Source organism: Schistocerca gregaria, chromosome 3, assembly GCF_023897955.1.
Source record: "Schistocerca gregaria isolate iqSchGreg1 chromosome 3, iqSchGreg1.2, whole genome shotgun sequence".
NCBI lineage: Eukaryota > Metazoa > Arthropoda > Insecta > Orthoptera > Acrididae > Schistocerca > Schistocerca gregaria.
The window spans coordinates 953490921-953506602 of NC_064922.1; the positions used below are offsets into that span (position 1 = coordinate 953490921).

At 39.1% G+C, this 15682-nt stretch overlaps 1 protein-coding gene across 2 annotated transcripts in view; it reads right to left on the reverse strand.

Moving 5' to 3' along the window:
- Window positions 1-15682, reverse strand: part of LOC126355924 (uncharacterized) — a 99322-nt gene that overhangs the window by 62394 nt on the left and 21246 nt on the right. The window lies entirely within an intron of this gene.

Here is a 15682-nt window from a genome sequence, read left to right on the forward strand (position 1 = left end):
TGGGATAAAATTGAGGGCTACGAAGAAAGAATACTATAAAACATATGTTGGAAAACTCAAACAACTGAGAAGCTTTATCATAGTGGCATAAAATTGTTCGACACATAGTAAGATGTAATGAAAATGTGAGGGAATTGGTATGTATTTGAAAATGACATTGAGCTACACGTTATTTCATTACACTCTTGCTACAGTTCTAGATTGGCTATTGGTTATTTCAAGATATTTCGTATGTGAAATTGATATTTCTCTTTCAACGAATCGTTACACTACTGATATATATGCATCACAATCACTACAGCTACTGCTGTTGCTGTTACCCCCACTGTCGACAGGCTGTGGTGAGAACAATCTGCAAGCACAACATTCTTTCTATTTTCACCATGTTTGCATTATTAGGAATCTTTGGAGAACACGGAATATTATATATTGCCTGGCAACATTGCCCCAGCCACTGCCAGGTCACAAATATATTTCACTCAGCCTATAAAATATTTTTTTCAAAAGCATATAAACATTAGGTCTCAAGTTTTGTATTAATACGAACATTCAGATTAAAATGAAGTTACACAAAGTAAAGATTATATTACTTTACAACCACACATCATATCAGACTTTTGCTACCATTTTACTGCAGTAGCATCTACATTCAATAAAACAAAGTTCATAATATAAGCATTAACATTGTGCTTCCGTGTTTTCTGCCGAGTTGTTGTTTCCATTTTATGCACAATATTTCAACAGCCACCCCTGCCATCTCTTTCAGACGCTGCAAGTTTTGCTGCGTGTACTTTCTCCTGGACTCCAACTAGACTGTGGACTATTGTTGATCTCATGTGCTATTTACAGCCAAGTTTGAGTCCCTACATTCATTATACTCTATAGTGCACCTTTGTTTTTCAGAGCCCGTATACTGATATTCCATGAACACAAATTCCCTCTACGTCTTCCCAATTTTGTGGATGTGATGAGCAGCAAGATTTTAATAAATTGCATTCTAGACCCCAAGTGCTACTTAAATTGAAACCGCCATCCCTGTTTATTAGGTTTCCTGATATCGCTTTCTTGATAAGACTCCTCAATTATGCTGTCCCAGAAACTTGACGTTTGCACAATGATACTGGTCTCATCATATTTCATGTCATGGTTATATTCTAGGCAGTGCTTGGCAACAAATAATTTGTTTGGTTGTTTCAATCAGGTATGTTGTTGACATTGTTTGCATCTCTCCTTGGCTGTTCTGATAGTGTGCCCCATATAAGCCACATTCGCACGGAATGCAGTACACACCCAGCTTTCGGAGACCTAGATCATCCTTAATATTACAATGGATAGTTATTTGAACTTGTATGAACATCAAGAGCTCAGATGGAAACCCAGTTCTAAGTAAAGAAGGGAAAGCAGAAAAGTGGAAGGAGTATATAGAGGGTCTATACAAGGGCGATGTACTTGAGGACAATATTATGGAAATGGAAGAGGATGTAGATGAGGACGAAATGGGAGATAAGATACTGCGTGAAGAGTTTGATAGAGCACTGAAAGACCTGAGTCGAAACAAGGCCCCCGGAGTAGACAACATTCCATTAGAACTACTGACGGCCTTGGGAGAGTCAGTCCTGACAAAACTCTACCATCTGGTGAGCAAGATGCATGAGACAGGCAAAATACCCTCAGACTTCAATAAGAATATAATAGTTCCAATCCCAAAGAACGCAAGTGTTGCCAGATGTGAAAATTACCGAATAATCAGTTTAATAAGTCACAGCTGCAAAATACTAACACGAATTATTTACAGACGAATGGAAAAACTAGTAGAAGCCGACCTCGGGGAAGATCAGTTTGGACTCCGCAGAAATATTGGAACACGTGAGACAACACTGACCTTACGACTTATCTTAGAAGAAAGATTAAGGAAAGCTAAACCTACATTTCTAGCATTTGTAGACTTAGAGAAAGCTTTTGACAATGTTGACTGCAATACTCTCTTTCAAATTCTAAAGGTGGAAGCGGTAAAATACAGGGAGCGAAAGGCAATTTACAATTTGTACAGAAACCAGATGGCAGTTGTAAGAGTCGAGGGACATGAAACGGGAAGCAGTAGTTGGGAAGGGAGTGAGACAGGGTTGTAGCCTATCTCTGATGTTATTCAATCTGTATATTGACCAAGCAATAAAGGAAACAAAAGAAAAATTCGGAGTAGGTATTAAAATCCAATGAGAAGACATAAAAACTTTGAGTTTCGCCAATGACATTGTAGTTCTGTCAGAGACAGCAAAGGACTTGGAAGAGCAGTTGAATGGAATGGACAGTGTCTTGAAAGGAGTGTATAAGATGAACATCAACAAAAGCAAAACGAGGATAATGGAATTTAGTCGAATTAAGTCGGGTGATGCTGAGGGATTTAGATTAGGAAATGAGACACTTAAAGCAGTAAAGGAGTTTTGCTATTTGGGGAGCAAAATAACTGATGACGGTCGAAGTAGACAGGATATAAAATGTAGACTGGCAATGGCAAGGAAAGCGTTTCTGAAGAAGAGAAATTTGTTAACATTGAGTATAGATTTAAGTGTCAGGAAGTCTTTTCTGAAAGTGTTTGTATGGCGTATAGCCATGTATGGAAGTGAATCATGGATGATAAATAGTTTGGACAAGAAGAGAATAGAAGCTTTTGAGATGTGGTGCTACAGAAGACTGCTGAAGATTAGATGGGTAGATCACATAACTAATGAGGAAGTATTGAATAGGATTGGGGAGAAGAGAAGTTTGTGGCACAACTTGACCAGAAGAAGGGATCGGTTGGTAGGACATGTTCTGAGGCATCATGGGATCACAAATTTAGTATTGGAGGGCAGTGTGGAGGGTAAAAATCGTAGAGGGAGACCAAGAGATGAATACACTAAGCAGATTCAGAAAGATGTAGGTTGCAGTAGGTACTGGGAGATGAAGAAGCTTGCACAGGATAGAGTCTCAGGACTGAAGACCACCACCACCACCACCACAACAACAACAACAACAACAACAACAACAACACTGACCTGTATTTCCACATCTCGACCCATTACTATCTGTCACAAAGAAATTTGATGCTCAAGACTCCTTTCCATAGAGCTCCAACATTTTCACATTCAAGAACAGCATTCTAAAGAAAAGGGTACTCAGATCATCAAATTGAAAGGGTGATGCAGTCGAAGTCAAGAACACCTGAGAAAGAAGTTGAGGCCGAGACAAAGGAAAAGAAGCCAAAAACCACTTATCTACCTTACGCTGGCCCAATATCTGGAAAGATAGGTAGTCTCCTCAGACATGGAATCTGTTGTATTTTGCTCCTTTTAACTAAGATCAAAAGTATTCTTTGTAATGTTAAAGACAATCTACATCTTCGAAAGTGGGTGTGTATCACATCCCATGCATATATGGCATGTCTTACACGGGGCAGACAATCAGTACAATCAAGGAGAGATGCAAGGAACACTAAAGGCATGCCCAACTAAGGAAACCAAGTAAATCTGCTGTCACCGAGCACTGTCTACAATACACTCATAAAATTAAATATGAGGAGACGAGTATCACTGTGCAAAAGCCAAGTTTCTGGGACAGCATAATTACGTAGTCTATCAACATAAAAATGTCAGAAAAACTATTAAACAAGGACAGTGGTTTCAATTTAAACAACACTTGGATTATGGCACTCAATTACTTTATAGGAGACTGGACAGCATGGGCTACATCTTTGTTGGTGCGTTCCACATCGACTTTCTACTTTTGCACATTTATTTGACATTATTTTACACTGTTCATTAGACAAATTATAGATGCAAACTTTACACACTAGCTTGGTTTTAGCCCAATTCTCCCTTAACATAAAAATCATTTACTCTTTCAATGATGCTCTGTTGCTTTGGAATCGACCTCAACAATACATAAGAGAATGACCATACAAAGAAATAACTGAGAAATTTCCTCAATTTTAACGCTATTAATAGCACTTTTTTGCCATTAAGTTATAATCAAACTGCCAGAGTGTACTTACATACAGTTTTACCACAAGTACATAAAATTCTGATATGGGAGTATTCTAAAGCTAAAGACACTAAATCAGAGCAGACAAATACGTTATTCATAATAAATTAACCCCCCCCCCCTCCCATGAACGATGGATCTTGCCGTTGGTGGGGAGGCTTGCGTGCCTCAGTGATACAGATAGTCGTACCATAGGTGCAACCACAACGGAGGGTTATCTGTTGAGAGGCCAGAGCATGTCGTTCCTGAAAAGGGACAGCAGCCTTTGCAGTAGTTGCAGGGGCAACAGTCTTGATGATTGACTGATCTGGCCTTGTAACACTAACCAAAATGGCCTTGCTGTTCTGGTACTGCAAACCACTGAAAGCAAGGGGAAACTACACCTGTAATTTTTCCTGAGAGCATGCACCTTTACTGTATGGTTAAATGATGATGGCGCCTCTTGGGTAAAATATTCTGGAGGTCAAATAATCCCCCATTTGGATCTCAGGGCGGGGACTACTCAGAAGGGCGTCATTATCAGGAAAAACAAAACAGGCGTTCTACAGATCGGAGCATGGAAAGTCAGATCACTTAATCAGGCAGGTAGGTTAGAAAATTTAAAAAGGGAAATGGATATATTGAAGTTAGATACAGTGGGAATTAGTGAACTTCGTTGGCAGGAGGAACAAGACTTCTGGTCAGGTGAACACAGGGTTATAAATACAAAGTCAAATAGGGGTAATGCAGGAATAGGTTTAATAATGAATAAAAGAATAGGAGCATGGGTAAGCTACTATGAACAGGATAGTGAACGCATTGTTGTAGCCAAGATAGACACGAAGCCCACGCCTACCACAGTAGTGCAATTTTATATGTTAACTAGCTCCACACATGACGAAGAGGTTGAAGAAACGTATGACGAGATAAAAGAAATCATTCAGTTAGTGAGGGGAGACGAAAATTTAACAGTCAAGGGGGATCGGAATTCGAGAGTAAGAGAAAGAAGAGAAGGAAAAGTAGCAGGTGAATATGGAGTGGGAGTAAGGAATAAAAGAGGGTGCCACCTGGTAGAATTTTGCACAGAGCTTGATTTAATCATAGCTAACACATGGTTTACGAATCATGAAAGAAGGTTGTATACAGCATGGTCCATATCAATTCAGGCAGGCTAGGAAAAAATCTTACCTTCATAGTCTCAGATGTTATTGGATTTAGCATGTGTTAATATGAAGGACTACATAAGGAACACGTATTTTTTTGTTCTTTTACTATAGCATTCTGAACTTTCTTTAAAATGTATGGGGAAAAAAATTTTCTTTTCAAAAATGCCAATACATAAAATTTTGATTTTTTTCTGTCATTCTACCATATAGTTCTACATTCCCTGAAAAAGAGAGCTTCCACATTTAGGTTGAACAGGTTTTATAAACGACTGAAATTTCTGCCATACATAAAACCTGTTCCACCAACACATTATCACATAACAGGCTCATAAAAATCAAAATCTAGAATTATTTAACATAATTTTATATGAGAATGCAACTTTCTCACCAAATCTCGATGACAGAATCTTCTCGGGTTGACAGCGGAGTCAGTGTGTTGTTATCCAGCAACATTTCAGCAAGTTTCTTACTTGCTATATTCAGGCAACGTCCAGATCTTTATAGCCACTGGACCACAGGCTTCTCTGTATCCTCGCCGCTTGTCGGGCCAATCCAGCACGAGCAATATGGCGGCGCATGCTGGTGGTGGTGGTGGGAGGGGCGGGGGGGGGGGGGGGGGGGGGGATGGCATTGGGTCCTGGCATCTCGTCCCGTTACAGCCTGTTTATTCCATCCTCCGCCACCGACCTGCCTCAATTGGTGCTCTCTCGTCTGATTCTTGATAATGTTGTGTTCAAGGCACTGCTGAGTTGGAAGCCACAGCCCTTTCACTCGACGCAGTCTCTTGGTTTCTTCACATTGAAACGTGTGTTCTTCACTGAGGCTGTGCTCCGCTACAGCGGATTTTTCTTTTTGTCCGAGGTGGACACTTTTCAGATGTTCAGAGATGCGTTGTGTTATGCAATGCTGTGTCTGTCCGATATATTGTTTCCCACATTCACAGGAAATACTGTCCACACCTGGTGTTCTTAGACCCAAATTGTCCTTCATTGAGCCCAGCATATTTCTGATTTTTTATGGAGGATGGAAGGTAGTGTTTATCTTGTTCTTCTCCAGTATCCTAGCAATCTTGGCCACGGGCGGTGCTGCACACGGGAGGAACACCAGACCTTTGTTGTTCTCTTCTTCCTGAAGGTCCTTCTCCTTCTTCTTGCCCGTCTTGAGAGCGCATCTAATCTGCGTTTTGGTTTATCCATTCTTATGGAAGGTTTTCTTCTGGTGCTGAATCTCAGTAGATGAACCATCCTTGTCGCATATGTCATGAGCTCTGCAGACAAGAGTAGTGATTACAGATTTCCGTTGTGCTGGGTGATGGCAGCTGTTAGCGCTGAGGTACAGGCCTGCATGTGTTTTCTTTCGGTAGACCAAGTGTCCCAGTGTACCGTCCGTTTTATTCTTCATCAAGATATTGAGGAAAGGTAGGCACCCATTTTCTTCCAATTCCACTGCGAACTTGATGTTCTCGTGTATGCTGTTCAGATGGCTGAGAAATTATGTTAAGAGTGTCCTCGCCATGTGGGCAGACCACAAAAGTATCTTCCAAGTACCATAAAAGGCCTCGGATTTAAGGCGTGCTGTTTCCAAGGAGATATCCTCGAAGTATTCCGTGACAGATTGGCAATACATGTTGCCAATGGGGATCCCATAGCGATTCCATCCACCTGTTGGTAAAACTTGTCCTCTCACTGGTAATACGTGGTTGTGAGTGCATGGCGGAATAGTTCCACTGTGTCATCGTCGAAATGATTATCCAGTAGTTTCACACAATCCTCCCTTTCCAGGGCAGTCACCACATTCTTGAAACAAACAAGTCTCTCACTTTATGTCACAAACTACTAATGACTTCACACACCCAACCATGATGTCATATGTCACGTGCTCTTCAGTTCTGCAAAGTTACCACACAAAGTTCAAGATTCGCGCAGTACGCAAATAAACAGACATCTCTAGGTGGATGTGGAACAACCCACTTGGGTCGTAGTGTATAAAATTTTGATCTTCCAATATATGAAATTGTATAGTTGCTCTTATAAATTGCAAAAGTTTCTTTAATATTGTGAGTCATGTACCTCTTCACTTTCACAACTTCTTGACCTTCAACTGTTACCGTTATAGGGTCTTTTTTATTGGCGCTCTGGTGAAAACAGTCCCATTTATCTTCTTGATAAAATGGCTGCACTATTTGAACTTCAGCTGCTTCTACAGGATGACCATAATTGGGATTTGGTCTTCCAAAGACTCCTTCTACAGAACTCACATTTCTTGATTTGCCTACAACGTACTTTGATACTGATGGAAAGCGATTCAAAATTGTTTTCTTTGAAAATGTCTCTGGAATAATAGTTAAAACGTGCACCTTTTCATTGTAGGCTGCACAAAGTTTAACAGCTTAATCAATATTCTTGAAAAATTCCCGCAAGAGGTGCAAGAGTGCTTTGGTTCATTTTCTTCTGAAGATGGAATTTCTACTTTGAAGGGTGTCATCAGTTTTGCTATAGTGTATTCATCCATAGCTTTAGCAATTTCTCTGTGCTTTCTTGATGCAGAGAGCTTATGACTTGACTTTACTGATCACAGTTTCTTAACAGGACTAATACCTACCTCTGTAGTTAACTGATTCAGCATATTTAATTCTTCCTCTACTGATGCAAAATCTAAATCATCAGCACCACAAGAGGCTTTACCTCATTCAGATACTATCATTGTCGTTATTCTGTCAAAACATTTAGAACACAAAAAGTTGTCACTGGAAACATCTACACTTTGAAACAGAGTCTTCAAATGAGAACATTTATTCTCAACTTGAACAAAGTCTGTTTTTTTCTTTGTCTTATATACCACTCTTTCATGGATATGCAAATAGTCAGCACACTTCACACTCCTGTGGTCCCAGTCGGAAGACATTTCAAACAGTCCTTCCCATAAAACATACTGCAACGACTTCCTGGCACTTAAATCTATACTCAATGTTAAAAAATTTCTCTTCTTCAGAAACGCTTTCCTTCCATTGCCAGTCTACATTTTATATCCTCTCTACTTCAACCATCATCAGTTATTTTGCTCCCCAAATAGCAAAACTCACCTACTACTTTAGTGTCTCATTTCCTGATCTAATTCCTTCAGCATCACTTAATTTAATTCGACTACATTCCATTACCCTCATTTTGCTTTTGTTGTTGTTCATCTTATATCCTCCTTTCAAGTCCCTATCCATTCTGTTTAACTGCTCTTCCAGGTGCTGCCTCTGACAGAATTACAATGTCATCGGCAAACCTCAAAGTTTTTATTTCTTCTCCATTGATTTTAATACCTACTCCAAACTTTTCTTTTGTTTCCTTTACTGCTTGCTCATTATACAGACTGAATAACATCGGGGATAGGCTACAGCCCTGTCTCACTCCCTTCCCAACTACTGCTTCCCTTTCATGTCCCTCAACTCCTTATAACTGCCATCTGGTTTCTGTACAAATTGTAAATAGCCTTCCCCTCCCTGTATTTTACCCCTGCCACCTTCAGACTTTGAAAGAGACTATTCCAGACAACATTGTCAAAACAGACTTTGAAAGAGACTATTCCAGACAACATTGTCAAAACTAAGTCTACAACTACTAGAAAAAGGTTTGTTTTTCCTAAATCTATTTTCTAAGATAAGTCGTAGGGTCAGCATTGCCACGCGTGGTTCCAACATTTCTACGGAATCCAAACTGATCTTCCCCGAGGTCGGCTTCTACCAGTTTTTCCATTTGTCTGTAAAGATTTCGTGTTAGTATTTTGCAGCTGTGACTTATTAAACTGATAGTTCGGTAATTTTCACATCTGTCAAGACTTGCTTTCTTTGGAATTGGAATTATTATATTCCTCTTGAAGTCTGGGTGTATCTCGCCTGTCTCATACATCTTGCTCACTAGATGGCAGAGGCTTGTTAGGCCTGGCTCTCCCAAGGCTGTATCATATCTCCTATTTCATCATCATCTACATTCTCTTCCATTTCTATAACATTGTCCTCAAGATCATCAAACTTGTATAGACCTTCTAATACTCCTTCCACCTTTCTGCTTTCCCTTCTTTGCTTAGAACTGGGTTTCCATCTGAGCTCTTGATATTAATGCAAATGCTTCTCTTTTCTCCAAAGGTCTCTCTAATTTTCAGGTAGGCAGTATCTATCTTACCCCTAGTGATATGCACCTCTACATCCTTACATTTATCGTGTAGCCATCTCTGCTTAGCCATTTTGCACTTCCCGTCTATCTCATTTTTGAGACGTTCGTATTCCTTTTTGCCTGCTTCATTTACAGCATTTTTATATTTTCTCCTTTCATCAATTACATTCAATATATCTTCCATTATCCAAGGATTTCTATTAGTCCTCGTCTTTTTACCTTTTTACCATTCTTCTTCTACTGTATTTCTTTCCCCCATTCTTGTCAATCGTTCCCTAATGCTATCCTGGAAGCTCTCTAAAACCTCTGGTTCTTTCAGTTTATCCAGGTGCCACCTCCTCAAATTCCCACCTTTTTGCAGTTTCTTCAGTTTTAATATACAGTTCTTAACCAATAGATTGTGGTCAGAGTCCACATCTGCCCCTGGAAATGTCTTACAATTTAAAACCTGGTTCCTGAATCTCTGTCTTACCATTATATAATCTATCTGAGACCTTCCAGTTTCTCCAGGCTTCTTCCATGTATACAACCTTCTTTTAAGATTCTTGAACCAAGTGTCAGCTATGATTAAGTTATGCTCTGTGCAAAATGCTACCAGGCAGCTTCCTCTTTCCCTCCTAACTCCCATTCCATATTCACCAACTATGTTTCCGTCTCTTCCTTTCCCTGCTATTGAGATCAAGTCACCCATGACTATTAAATTTTCCTCTCCCTTCACTATCTGAATAATTTCTTTTATCTCATCATACATTTCATCGATCTTGTCGTCATTTGCAGAGCTAGTTGGCATATAAACTTATACTACTGTGGGAGGTGTGGGCTTCATATCTATCTTAGCCACAATAATGCGTTCACTATGCTGTTTGTAGTAGCTTACCCGCATTCCTATTTTCCTATTCACTATTAAACCTACTCCTGCATTACCCCTATTTGATTTTGTATTTATAACCTTGTATTCACCTGACCAGAAGTCTTGTTCCTCCTGCCACCGAACTTCACTAATTCCCATTATATCTAACTTTAACCTATCCATTTCCCTTTTTAAATTTTCTAACCTACCTGCCCGTTTAAGGGATCTGACATTCCATGCTCCGATCCATAGAACGCCAGTTTTCTTTCTCCTGATAACAACGTCCTCCTGAGTAGTCCCCATTCGGAGATCCAGATGGGGGACTATTTTACCTCCAGAATATTTTACCCAAAAGGACACCATCATCATTTCACCATACTGTTAAGCTGCAAGCCCTTGGGAAAAATTGCGACTGTAGTGTCCCCTTGCTTTCAGCCATTTGCAATACCAGCACAGCAAGGCCATTTTGGTTAGTGTTACAAGGCCAGATCGGTCAATTAGTTTTTTTCTGAAATTCGCGTCTTCAAAATGGTGTTCGCAGTTTTATCTTTGGAGGCCTGTATCTCAGGGTAGGAATTTTTTGGAGAAAAAAAAAAAAAAAAAAAATACATGTTTCTTACCTACTGCTGAATTTTAACATATGCTAAATTCAATAACATCCAAGACTACGGAGGAACCCCCTACCGCCTGAAGTGATCCGGATTATGCCATATGTAGAGGAGGCCTGGAGACACTGGAAAGTTTCATGTAGATTATATAATGGTAAGACAGAGATTTATGAACCAAGTTTTAAATTGTAAGACGTCTCCTGGGGCAGATGTGGACTCTGACCACAATTTATTGGTTACGAACTATAGACTAAAACTGAAGTAACTGCAAAAAGGTAGGGATTTAAGGAGATGAACCTGGATAAACTGAAAGAGCCAGAGGTTGTAGAGAGTTTCAGTGAGAGCATTGAGAGCATTAGGGAACGATTGACAGGAACGGGGGAAAGAAAGACAGTAGAAGAAGGATGTGTAGCTTTGAGACATGAAAAAGTCAAGGCAGCAGATGATCAAGTAGGTAAAAAGACAAGGGCTAGTGGAAATCCTCGGGTAACAGAAGAGATATTGAATTTAATTGATGAAAGGAGAAAACATAAATATGCAGTAAATGAAGCAGGCAAAAAGGAATACAAGCATCTCAAAAATGAGATCGACATATATTGATGGTAGTTCCATATTTGTACATTGAATAGTTTGCCTGTTTGAGTACATTGAACAAAATCTAAGATTATGCATTTGTTCTATGTCAGACACACACACACACACACCAAGAATCTTGTCAAAAAGGAGGTGAGGTTGTGAGGAGAAACTCCAATGTCAGAGAATATGCTTTGAATTTTGTATTGATATGAAATTGAGAATCTTTTCTGGAGAATGTTCTCTTTTTTTTATTCACAAGACTCAAATTGTTTACACATGACACTAATGTCGAGGTGAGTGATGTCAGCGAATCTATGTCCATAACTAATCAAGTCCCCTAGCCCCTGCATTAATGGTTCAGCACCAATATACCAACCCTTAATGTGAAGAAAACAGTTTTATGAGACACTGATAACCATTATGACATAAAGCCCAGAAACAAAGTATTGAGGAAAGCGAATGTTTATAAAATCAAATTTGAACACAAACTACCTGTCTCACTGGTCTCAATTGTTTTTCAATCATACCTCAAAATCCAATAATTCCCATGAAAAAAAAGATGTACCCACTCTATGAAAAATAATGTACTTGCATTATGATATGAAACATTACTAAATATTTTATATTTATCGTTAATGTTACTTTACAAAATTTGCACATGCAGAGAGGGTCTTTTTCCAGCAGCAAAGTTTGGAATTAATGCGAAACTCAATTAGAACATGAGGAACAGATACTGATTGCATGCAACACACACACACACACACACACACACACACACACACACACACACACACACACACACAAAATGATGGCCTATCCCAATACCTGAAGGTTCTCATTATCACCAATTTCATTAAGCATGTTCAGATAAAATTGCCAATACACTACCGATTATTAAGTATTACTACTGCATACATGATATAGACACTATGTTGTGTGCCCCAGCCAACAAATGAGAAATGCAGAGCAACAAAATTACACTGTGTGGTCTGCAGTCATAAGGAAATGAATATCTGAAAAACTGGCAGAACAGCTTTTCGTGAATGTCTCAATGTACAGTGTTGAGCTACAGATACAGATAGAGTTGGTTCAGTATAACATCAATCAGGAGCATCCATACATGCTAAACTCTCAAAATAGATGACTGTTCTTTAAATCTTTGTGCTTCATGTACAATTTGGAAAAATGAATCAAAACCACTGGGCAGAAATGAGTTAGAAAGGTTATGTTGCACAATACTTTTAGGGATGTATGCGGGTCAAGACAAACTGAAAGGACCAGGTAATTAATCTCTCCTAGGGACTCGGTTCTGCTTGGAGAATTATTTCTAATGTTTCCTCCTCAGATGGTGCTAGAATGGCTACACTTCCCACCCCCCAAGGGCCTTGTAGCTTATGGGATAGTTTTCCGGGGTAAAATAGTCAATAAAATGAAATTTTTATATTACCAAAAAGGATTATTCAAACCTTGTCACATGGGTCCACTAGGGCACACTGTAGGCTCCAATTTAAAATGTTGTATTTGCTTACTGAATTCTCCTTGTACATATACAAATGTGTGTTGATGACAAGAGCTAAACTTTGTAATCTGCAAATCAATTCCAATTACCAGTCGAAATACTCACAACTGTGAGTACAAAGAACAAGTTGGAGCAACCCATATCCCATACCGAAAGAAATGAACCACTTTGGCTTCATTCTTTTATGATGCACTGTCAGCATACATCAAGAAGTTGGAGATGGAAACAGCCTTTAGAGCAAGAGCTAAAATTATTTTTTGTTGAGAAATGTTTCCACAACGTAAGTGAATATGTTACCTTACACGAATACTGGGCTCTCATTTATCGTAGATATCTTCTGATTCTGATAACTGATGTACCATCTATGCTGTGTTTGTCTTTGCAAAAGGATCTTTCTGCTGTTGGTTTTCCGTTTTAAGCACAGTGTAATACACCACCACTGATGACGTGCCAGCCTAGTTGTTATGGACACAGCTTCAACAGGTTTTTGTGTGTTCATGTGTTACACTTTTCAGCAGTGTTATACAATACGATTGAGTGTTTACATTTTCTCATAAGAGATTTTATTTTCAAAATTTCATGTTCTTACAATATCATTGATTTACTTATTTGCATGTCGCAATCACAATGTAAACTGTGTACTGTTTTGTGATTCCCTGTCCAATCATATACACAGCAAAGTGGATGTGCCAGTCTTAATGCACTGGGTTCACAATCAGAAGGAGCAGTGTTTTCTAAATCCAGCCATCCACAGTAGAGTTTTCCATGGTTTCTCGAAGTTGCTAAGGTGAATGCTGGAATTGTTCCTTTGATTAGGCTGTGGCCTACTTCCTGCCCTATCCTCAATTACTCATATCCTACTTTGCTAAAGCGTTATATACATATCTATTATCTCTGCAATGTATCCGAGATGTCTGATACTGTCATACTTATATGGATGCTGTTGTTGTTGTTGTTGTTGTTGTCGTCGTCGTCGTCGTTGTCGTCTTCAGTGTTTGATGCTGCTCTCCATGCTACTCTATGCTGTGCAAGCCATTTCATCTGCTCACAAATACTGCAACCTACATCCTTTTGAGTACACTTACTGTATTCATCTCTTGGTCTTTTAGTGTTTTGAGAATTTCTGTTTAAATTCTAGAACCACTCAGCCTTCTACTGTCTCGAACACAGTATTTTAGACGTGAGTGTGGGATTATGGAATCCTACCTACTGTGTGTCACATGTCTGTGTGTGCACATTTAAATTCAGTCACAGAAAGAGAATCTACGCAGCAGTCGAACAGCACCAACTATTACCTGTCGGGTGATCCATGGAAGTCTTAGTGAAAGTGCGTACAAGAGTACCATGGAGTATTTATGTAACTCTGTGATAATAGTGTCAGTTACTGTTGTTGTAATAACGAGAACATCTGAGAAGGTACTCTTGAGAAAAACTTTTGTCTTAGCCTTGTTGAAGGGAAGACGTGTATTATGGTTCATGTTGAGACTGGACATGGCCACCTTTCTCTTATATGTAAATTAGTTTGTTTCTAATGTTCGACGGTATGAGGTACTTACAGAAAGGTACATATGCATATTGAAAGTAAGAATTTTATTCTGCTTGAAAGACAACTATACCGACGGTGTTGCAGAAAGAGCGAAGTTTTAGAAGAGAACTCCTATTAAGAAAGTTATCACAAAACGTTAGAACGTGGCGACCAGTGAAACAGGACTGAAAAACAAGGAATTCTTTGACCAAAAAACGAGGAAAGAAGTTGTTGTATGTTGCCATAGTAACTAAACCAAATACAACAAAGAATTTACTCCAAAACAAGGGAACATGCTCAAGTATTTAAAGGGGCAAAATTCTGAATTGAGAAATAGAGAAGAAGATTCCAGTGTGTTTCTCACGCTGCCGACACCAGCTGCCGTTCACCGGTGTTGACCTGCCTCCACATCCGCTCACCATTGCAGCGCTTACTCTCTGCTGGGTGAGCATAAAACAGAACTTTATTGTTTTGGTACAAAGATGTACAAACTGTTCAGTGAACTTTATTAGGGTAGTTACCATACTTACAGTTAGTTAAATGCTTACAAGATCTAAAGCTTGCAATGCTGTGGAGAACATACAACAAGCCGAGTAAACTCAAGAACCAGCTATGGCCATGAGAGTTAGTAAAGACGTGCCAGACTGGGCTGAGGTAGTAAACTTAACCAAAGACCAAGGTGCAGCTTTAAATGCGACTAAGTGAAAAACCAGGTTCAGTACATTCTCAAACAAATGCCCAGAGTGCAGCTTCAAATGCTCAAAATGCGACTCTAAGTGAAAAATTAGACTGAGTACATTCTCAGTTAAATAACCAGAGTGAAACCTTAAGTAGTCAAGCGGCAAATATAGATCTGTTTTTACCAAAGTTGACTCACAAAACAAAGAATTTAGTAATCTATGTGAAGGCATGGATGCTTTAAAAGACTGAATTTAATGCCTTAAATAGTAAGGTACAGAATTTAAAATTAGATTTAAAGAATTAATTGACTAGTTCCTCGACCATTCATGTAAATCAAATGTTCACTGACTTCAGTCAGAAACAGAATGATAATTTTCAGGATTTGATAAAAGAAGGTTGGAACTGAACATTGAAGACAAATGTGATAGTGTAGAATCAGAGCTTAATGAGAAGTTAGGATCATCTGAAAATGTGTGTAATGTTACATTTAATGCTGTAAAGCAAGGGTTGCGTATGTTGAAAGAGAGTGTCATTAAGCAGGATAATTTAATGCCATTAATTCAATCGCAAATTACAGGTGTTAATACACGAGTAGATA